This window comes from Limulus polyphemus, unplaced genomic scaffold (genome assembly GCF_000517525.1).
Source record: "Limulus polyphemus unplaced genomic scaffold, Limulus_polyphemus-2.1.2 Scaffold3947, whole genome shotgun sequence".
Lineage (NCBI taxonomy): Eukaryota > Metazoa > Arthropoda > Merostomata > Xiphosura > Limulidae > Limulus > Limulus polyphemus.
Window position 1 is genome coordinate 52,416 of NW_013669557.1, and position 7,915 is coordinate 60,330.

Here is a 7,915-nt window from a genome sequence, read left to right on the forward strand (position 1 = left end):
TTTTTCATGTGGTGAGAATACAATGATCAATTTGTGCATTTCTTACATAATGTTTTTTCATGTGGTGAGAATACAATGATCAATTTGTGCATTTCTTACATAATGTTTTTTCATGTGGTGAGAATATAATGATCAACTTTGCATTTCTTACATGATCCTTTCCTTCCATGAGGAACCACAGGATTATTTTTTTACCAACTGTTAATAGTAGAAGACAACAGTATTATTACCGTCTCCACAAACATATTTATTAATTAACTTTTATTTCACTATGGTTAACTGTATATCTATAGTTGCTATAATGATGCTTTTAGCAATGACACTACAACAAAAATAAGTCACCTACTGAAACAGAAACATTGACTGGTAGTAATCTTTCAGAATCTGTTTGAGTTCAGTAAACATTCTTTATAAATTCACTTCTATACCAGCATATTATGTTCATCGTATAAAACATCATACAATAGAGAACCTGTTACACAACTTACGTCAATAGCGAATCCCTTGAAACAAACTGCTTCTCTGGTAGACAGTCATTTTTGTCAGATCTATAAAAAAATAGATATCAATCAATTTTTTACATCTCCCATGTGGAAATAATTTCCAAACCTAAAAATAATTCTATGGATAACAATGACTATGAAACTGTACAAAATAAAATGTATAAAGTACTCACAAATTTGTCACTACTAATAAATAGAGATGTGCTATTATCGGTATTTGCTAATCTATTAATTGATGGCCCCCATTAACTGACTAAGTTCAATTATTTGATTAGTGTGGTGTTAACTCAAGCCGTAATACCTACAAGAAACAAAAAAGTTGATCGTGTGTGCTGCCAACCATTTTACATAAAATTTAATGACAACAAGGAACCTTTTGGTCCATCGACGCCATCCCATTTACCATACCAAACTTAAAAATGAAAATAAAATTCTCAAAGCTAGCCCTTGTCATTCAAATATTTAACTAAACTCCCTTAAATTAACTACATCCACTAACTAACTGCAACCCATTCCAAAAGCTAACCACAATGTTATAAAAACAAAACGTCTTAGCTGAAGATGATTCCTGCCTTTCCAAAATTTATATTTGTGTCTACTAGTCTTACCATTCTTATCATTAAATACAATAAATTCCTTTAATCCTAAATGCCTCAATCAAATCCCCTCTAACTCTTCTTTTTTTTTCAAAGAGAATATAGTTTCAGAAATATTTTATGACAACTTTTCCATCCCAGGTGTCATTCTAGTAGCCCTCCTCTGAAACCTTTCTAACAATCCAGTGGGTAAGGAGTGTCCAAGACTGAACAAAATAATCCAAATGTGGCCAAACCAATGACTGACACTATAACATTACAACTTCTTTAGACTTGTATTCAATATTTCTGTAGATACAACCTAATATCCTATTTTTCCTGCTATTATCAACAGCACATTACTTGGATAGCTTAAGAGACTAATACCATAAGATGAAGATAACTTTCCTTCATAACACTATTAAGATTATTCCCATCAAAATTATACTCATAATTCAAATAGTGATATCTCACATGCATTACTTTGCATTTATTGTAATTAAAAGCCATCTGCCATTTATTTATCCAACTCACCAAATAATAAAAATTATTTTGTAAAGCAGCAGCATCATCCTTAAATCCAGCAACACCTAAAACCTTAACATTATCAGCAAATTTAAATAACGTACTGAACCTTCTATTGTCTATTTTATTGGTGTGAATCAAAAAGAGCAAAAGTTCTAACACTGAGCCCCGAGGTACCCCACATGTGACATTAATTCAGAGTTGCTTTCTTCTTTCCAGTCAGTTTTCTATCTAGTAAGCCAACTCATCCCTTACACCCCCAGGAAGGATTTTTTTAACAAGTCTTTTTTCTAGTCAATGATTCAAAACAAAAATAAATGAACTAAATTTATTGGTGGGTGTTAGTCAGTAGTTCGAAACTAGTGATAATGGTATAAAACCTTTATATCTTTTGTAGACTCACATTCAAAATTTTATCGAACTGGTATTTTATGAATGTATGTCAGTAAGTTTGGTATCAAATTGTAGATTATAATTCAAATTTTTGTATGATCCATTAGTTAATTTCTTAATTTAAAAGTAAATATTAAAAAAGAAATATTGATTTTTGTGGGTCACGTGGTATGTTGAATGTAGAATTAGTTCAAATTAGATGTTTGTGATGTCCAAATACAAAATCTTTAGTTTCTTACAAATTAGGAACTCAAATTACCAATATTGATGGGCTAGAATCTAAAATAAGAACCTCCTATCTTTTCTATTTGCTGAGATATCGCAACATTTACTGAATCAAACACAGTGGCCCCACCCACCTCCTTCCATTTTAGGAAACACTTGCTTACATACCCCTACTTCTGTCATGCAAATAATCAATCAAAAGCTCAGAATGTCTCCCATGTGGTTCTCTGAGACAATCCAAAGTACTTACACAGGAAACAATTTTTTTTTTCATGGCAGATTTTAAGCAATAAGGTAAGACTTTAATAAGCTCAAAATTTCATATTTTTTTAGACCCAAATACAGCTTAGATACTAAGCTTGATAAATTATAGTGAAATTCTATGGTATTGATGTACTAATTTATGATTCTTTGTTATTTAAAAACGTATATATAAAAACCTAAAAAAAATATTTCATTTCACATCCTCCATGTATGCAATTTGATAAGGCTTAGCAACCTATGGCAAGCAGCAACCAAGTACGAAGGCCGTAACTAGAAGAGATAATTGTTTGCTTTACTTCTTTACTGATCTATGTTTTAGGAAAAATAAGTTTAAAAACTTATTTGTAAATAGTAATAATCTATATACATATGTATTATAACTGAAATGTAACCATATTTTACAAAATACTAGTCCACTCAAACACAGCCAAGACAAATCACTTTGTAAAGGCCAATCTTATATTCTTGAACATGGTAATTTGAGTACACGTATGCCTCATCATTGCAACTTCTGTAATGTTAGCCAGGCATGGCTGAAAGGGATATTTAGATTACACATATGTGTTTGAGTTATAATTTGTAGTCATTCTAGAACAATAAAAGCATAATTTATATTTATTTCCTAATTTTTATGGTGGTTACAAGGTCGGTCAAATCGACCCAACCTGTACAGAGATACAGTAGTGAAAATAACAGATAAAATAGTTTTTAAAAAAAAACATTTGATAATTATCTGGAGGTTATAAAGATTTCACATGTGAAATTTGAAAATGTTTAAGTATTTTTACTCTTAAAATCAAAATTACTTTGCATGTTGGATGGTCAACATTTGAAAAGAAAAAGGCATGATAAAAACATCACTTAAGAATTCCTAAAACGTAATAAAAAAAACCTGATGTTTTACATACAAAAGCCTCGTAATGTTTACTGATAATCTGCAAAATTTTGTAAAGATACACCTACATTATCAAAAATTATAGTATAATTACTCTCATGGATACATTCCTGGTTAGGAGATGGGTGGATCCCACCCAACCCGTAATGGTAGTGTTAAAAGTAACAAATATTTTTATTTCTTGCTTTTGAATTTCATATGTCATGTCGTGTTTTAGACTACAGAATTCATACTTATTCTCATGATTCATGGCATGCAAACATTTTACTGACATCACAACAGTACAAATTCCAACATTAAATGTCCCCTATGTGATGTCATTTTAGTGTCTACTGACTGACTGACAGACCACACACTATTGTATAGTAATGTGAGTGGTTAAAGCAGGTGACCCCTCCAGGCAGCCTTTGGTCCCTTTTCTGGGTATTAATTTAATATTTTCATGACTATCAATTTAATTATAGTTTTGCTTAATCAACTGTTGGAATAATCTAATAAATTCATTTCAATTAGTTGATTATTTTTGTGGCAGTCGATTTAATCATAGTTTCGGTTAATTGATTGTTGGATTTAATTGATAACAGTAATAATCAGAAACATAATTTAAATTAATCAATTCATTGTAATTTTGACTAATCAATTAGTTTACATGAAAGCAATTGATTTAATTAACCAGCTCCGTCAATGAAATTGGAGAACTTTCAAAATAATTTTTTATTTCCAGTTAAAAAGGTAAGAAGAAAGAAAAAAAAGATATATTTATACAAGAAGTGAATATTTTGAATAAATATTTTATTCACTAAAATCAAAGACGAATTACACGGTACAAAATACTTCAGCAACACAAGGTCAGAAAAAGCTTAATATGCAAAAATAAAAACTATTCATTAGTCCTGAATTTGCCAGAACAAATTTAATATACCTTGAAATTTAATTTTATCATTAAGGAACTCAAGTGATTTTGTTAAAAGTGTTCAAATCTATATCGTTAAAAAAAGTTTTTAAAATATTCATCAACAAGGAACTAACCTAACATGCAACGTTTTACACTTGCAGGCTTTCCAGAAAGTAACACTGTTTCGGGGTGGGTAAATTTAGGGCTATTTAGGTGAAAATTTATGGATATTCAAACAAGTACATAAGGAAAAATTAGGGCAAATTTTCAACTCATCATGTTTGACATTCATACAACAGAAGAAACAAAATGCTTATTGGTAATAAACAATGAGTATCAAAATATAAACACTACACAAAATAATAATAAAAGAACACAGTATCGTGTACAGCAATTAGTGAAAAAATCCACAGTATATGTAACGAATTGTCAGAGATCTGATATCAAAGAAACTAGTTTCGACACATTCGTGCATCCTCTTCAGTCTCACGTTGTCTTCTGGCAGGAAAAACACTGGTCAACGAATGCCTATGTGACCTCTGATCTGGGAATTCCCTTAAGGACACAGGAGGTCAGAAAGTTGTTAATTTTAAAGTGATCTTTGGAGATGTTAAAATTAGGCAGACTTTTGATTAAGGACTTTCGACAATTCTTCTTTTTATGTAGTTATCCATTTTGTATAAAATTCATGTTGATTTCCAATCAGTCTGATGGCCAGAATCTTTCATATGAAGAAAAATGGCATTGTTTTGGTTTCCATATTTTATGTTAAGAAACTCTCGTGTCAACACTTCTTCCGGTTTCACCTACATAACCTTTCTCACAGGATTGGCATGGTATAGTATAAGCACCTTGGTTTTTATCTTCAGGTGTTTTTCTGTTTGAAATTAGGTTATTTTTAATGGTGTTCGGATATTTGTATATGATTCTAAAGTTATTCTTCCTTAACATTTTATCAAGGGGTTCAATGTTAGTGTTGTCGCCAACACAAAGTGGTTTCACAAACTAGTTTCTCTGATATAAGACTTCTGAAAGTTTGTTCCATTTACTGTGGCTTTTTTCACTACTCACTACACAAAAAACATTCCTTACCTGATGAAGCCAGATTAGTTACCATCTGTACGGAGATGAAGATGCTGACGATGATGTCTTAACCTTACATCTGGTGGTTTTCTGAAATTTTATTATAAAAAACATCAATTGTATCTAAATTATCTACTGCTCTTTCCACACCCATGGTTCCACCAGTCATTCACAAACAGGTCAAAGTGACATCATCATCAGATCGACATCTCAAGATGACCAAAGACAAAATAATGTTTCTATTTTTAGCAGTTTTAGTGGTTATCTGTAAAATTTTAGATAATTTAGGAATTTTACATCAACTTAGGATAATGAGTAGTCAAATCAGTGGTTTACAACCTTTACAAAGCCATGGTACCCCTCTTATTTCATTCCTTCCATCATGAAACTTCAACCCTTAATCTACCCTTAAAGCCTTGCTTGAATCAAAGTGACCATGTTTGTAATGGTATTATTTAAGTAAAATTGTGAATAAAAATACAAAAATATTATGCTATTTGTTTATCTAAATTTAAAAGTAAATTTATTTTCATACAAATTGTACAAAATTAAATACTTCATAGAATAACAACTTAATGGCAACATAATTACTTTTATTAACGTGATGGATAGGTCAACACTCAATAATTGAAAAAAAAACAAAAAACATGACCTGTTATCTTTGTTTGAAAATGTTTGTATTGTTAACAATTTTCAAGAATAACACGTGTATTTATTTTCCCTAAAACCTAATTCACTTTAGACTACTTTAAACCTTATAAATACATTTCATATTGGTTTTAAAATTTATTAAAATATAGGTAGTACATTAATGTAATAATTATGTACAAATCATATTATTTAATCTTAATAAAACCATACATATCTACACTAACAAATTTCCCATTCTTTTATATTTTTTCCCCTTACTTTCCATAATTACTTAACTACAGTTAAGTTTCAGTTTTTTTTCAAATATTCTCTTCTCTCACGTTTACAAAAGAAAATAATATACTTAAGCAAACCTCTTATTTTCTTGTGCATAGAGTCCTGTATGGTATTAAATTTTGTGTATAGAGATGGCATTTGGAGCTGTCCTTCAACTTCTGATACAAAATCATCAACGAAGTCTGCCAACTGAGAGTCTATTTGGTCCATGAAATTGCTCCTTAATTGCTGAAAACAAATAAAATTTAGTTATAAATTTATAATATAACCATTACTTCATTTTTCAGATTATTGTAAATGGTGTATATGTTGTCCTATACACTCGCAGTGACACTGCATTATGAGGATACATTTGAAGACAACTTTTCTTAACAAGTGTTATAGGTAAAACATTATGCATATTTAATTTCTTGAAGTTCTTATACTTTACATTATGAGCTCAATATTATAAATGGACGGCTTCCCATTTATTATTTAAAATGTTAATAAAACATGTATGAACTGCGATTATAACATCAAAATTAACTATGACAAAACTAAATCACGAAAACTGCAAATGTTTTTTTTTTCACATTTCTTTTAATTTGTCCATTTCAGTTTGTGATTTTTATCATAAATATTAGGCCTATTAGTCAAATGCTTTGTTACCTCACAGTGTTCATATCTGTAATAATGAAAATAGGTTTCAAAACAAAATGTGTGTGTTATATTATTTTACATAAATTGAGTTAACACCAGATAAATTGCAGTGTGTGACAGTGACCATCGATTGTTCACAACTTGTTTTATTTTCAGTTTCTGCTCTGATTTTAGTTTAGTGAATGGAAGGGCCTAGATGGAACAAAAGGTTCTCTGTTGTCCTTAAAAATTATGTTATTTGTACTGTAAAACATGTATGCCCCCTGTTCCAAAATGTGTCTTATCATCAGACTAATGAAAAAGATTACAATTAAACTTATCATATGTAAACAAACTCATTCATAAAGCTTTGCCTTTCAAGGTTCTTAACGCTAACCAGAGTACTGTACATGTAAAACCTAAAGGAATGAGGTTTGTATATTTGTTTTTAATCAGTTTTGAACAAAATAATCACAATATCACAAAAAACTTCTTTTTTTTCTGATGGAAATGTCTTATAAAAACCATTTTATATATATATATATATATTTCTTTCAGATTTCACTGCAAAAAAGTGTTTTTTTTATGTAATTGTACATTTTTGATATGTGAAACATTATAAAAAATATTGTTACGTCTCCGTTTGTTAATTGATTTTTCCGTAACTTCGTTCCGACGAAATTTTAACGACACAAGTCTTTACTTAATAAAACTGGTTTATTCTTTCCGAATATAACTTTACCGATACACTCAACTTCAACAATCGCGCTAAACAAACGAACGTCAATAATACTTCTGACTGCAGTTCAATTACTCACTATCTACCCAGACATTACATTCCCCTCTTTTATATACCAGCCTACCCTATATCTAGTAAGAACTAGAACATTCGCCAAAGTACATGATAGTTTCTAGAAACGTTGTGTCACAGTAGTAATGTGACTCGATGACGCAACAATATTATACGTTTTGCACATGTCCTTTTAGGTTAAGGATATATTGTGTATTTACT

At 30.1% G+C, this 7,915-nt stretch overlaps 1 protein-coding gene across 2 annotated transcripts in view; it reads right to left on the reverse strand.

Moving 5' to 3' along the window:
• Nucleotides 1-7,915, reverse strand: part of LOC106470327 (sterol O-acyltransferase 1-like) — a 35,610-nt gene that overhangs the window by 19,631 nt on the left and 8,064 nt on the right. The window contains exons 3-5 of one of the 2 annotated variants that reach the window (XM_022398949.1): nt 6,363-6,513; nt 5,368-5,448; nt 489-548 (exon numbers count right to left, since the gene is read on the reverse strand). The gene's annotated coding sequence lies outside the window, so the exon portion shown is untranslated. The remainder of the gene's footprint in view (nt 1-488; nt 549-5,367; nt 5,449-6,362; nt 6,514-7,915) is intronic. The other variant, XM_013930878.2, reaches the window with a different exon arrangement.